Source organism: Acanthisitta chloris, unplaced genomic scaffold, assembly GCF_000695815.1.
Source record: "Acanthisitta chloris isolate BGI_N310 unplaced genomic scaffold, ASM69581v1 scaffold44035, whole genome shotgun sequence".
NCBI lineage: Eukaryota > Metazoa > Chordata > Aves > Passeriformes > Acanthisittidae > Acanthisitta > Acanthisitta chloris.
This window is the reverse complement of record NW_008672835.1, coordinates 37,585-39,610: the sequence shown is the minus strand read 5'-3', so window position 1 is coordinate 39,610 and position 2,026 is coordinate 37,585.

Sequence of the window (2,026 nt, the reverse complement as noted above, 5' to 3'; positions counted from 1 at the left end):
GGTTGATTCTATGATTCTATGATGTTTTGTATCATCATCTTCCCTTGTCACTCATTGGACTTCCCTGAAAAAATCAGATCACCCTTCCAAGGCTGAGAATTTCTCCTTTCCTGATGGTTGTCTCATCACCAGATCAATGCTAGTACAATCTGTACTCTAGACTGCTGGAAGAGGACGCATCAGCCTCATGTCAGCCAAATAGAGACAGAGGTTTCTGAAGCAGCATGAACTGGCATGGCTTCACTGCTTCCATCAGGAATATGCTGGCTCCCACCAGCGAGGTCTCTGGCTCTTGTAGCTTACAGACTGGATAATGTTCACTAAATGAGTTCTGTCTGTGAGATTAGATGTTTTGCTTCCAGACTGAGAAGAGAGCATTAGTACCTGAAGAAAGCAAATAACCTGGACTCCACAAGCTAAAAGAAAAAAGATACACCCTTGGAAGAGCTTACAGCAAGTGAGAATACCAAGAACTTGCATGAAAAATCGTAAAATTATTAGTTAATAGATTAGACTATTCTCTAAATTACACCAGATTATGTATGTAAAGCTGCACTAGCAGTTTTGCATAAAATGAAAACAACGAAAGTCATGAGAAAAGGCTTTCTTTAGCGAAAGAATTCCAGATTCTACTTGAGTTGGCTTTTATTTTCAAGTTGCTGATACTATCAAATACTTCTTTTAGTTTTTCCGCTGTCTACTCCCTTATATTCCTGAATTTTAAGAGGCCTTTCTCTATAATCTGCATGGATTTTCCTAAAAATATTACAGACTTTCTCCGCAAACCTGTCATGTTTTGCCAACCCTCTTCCTAAACCCTTCAACACTTCTTTCCTGAAGGAGGTAACACCAGTTTGTCTTTGAAGTCCCTGTAGAATACAAGCAGTTTGACTTCAAAGAGTAAATGCTGCACTTGAACATCCAGATTTTGCTGTAGAAATTAAACTAGAAAGTTAGCATTTTAGCTTGTCTTTAAACTATAAATATCAAAGTCTCCCAGTGCAGAGAAGAGACAGAAGACAGAAAGGGACTTGAAGAGAAGCCTGGAAGTTTAAACCATGGGGGTCCTGACCATATTTGCAGTTCAGGGATTTCAATGGTCTTTTCAGCTCCTTTTCCCTTACTGACTTCAATTGTAAACAAAATCCATTTTTTTGATATTTTGTGTCTGACCAATTCCATCAAGTAACAGGCTTGTTCACATGCACCAGGACAAGCACATCCCCAGCTGCTCTGCTGGCCAGATCTAGAGCACACAAATTTTGCAGCACTAAACTTCTTGTCCTTAGGCTAAAGCTTCAAAAAAAGATGCTGGCTGGAACCAACAAAATGTGACTCACACAAAAAATACAGACTCTTCATGCAATATGTATGGATAGCTACTGCTTTATAATGTAATTGTAGTTGGAATTTTTCTAAAACTTAAATTGCATTATTTTCACAAGAACTATAGATAAAGTTGTATCATTTCTTCCTCCAAAAGGTTTTGTTTACTAGTGAAAACTCATGTGGAACATGAGCATGGAGTTTTAGTCCTAAGAACAGTGAAATATGTGAAACAAACAGAGGACTTGACTAATTTGTAGACATGTTTGCAAGGCTGGATACTTGCTGTGTGCAGATATTGAGGATGTGCTACTTGGTTCCAACAACTCTGTAAAGCCACGTGGTGACATTTCCATTGTTCATCTTGCTGGATGCACAAAGATGGCACAGCCAGGCACACATGGGAATTTCTCATTTCTTTTGTTCAAACATTTGTGATAGTAAAGTTCAATTTAAGTAATTGTGGATATCAAACATACCCAAAGAATAGCCTGAACTGATGGACCAAGCCAGCTCTGTGATGAATTGCATGGACACTCCTGAGACACCAAACCTTTGATGCATTAGTCACTCTGTGACAAGTGGAAAAATTAGCAAAGCATTCAAGAATTCTATGATGCTATGATAAGACATTCTATAGCAAAATTAATCCTAAATGTGAGAAAATTTTAAGCACAGAAAAAAATTAAGTGTGTCATAC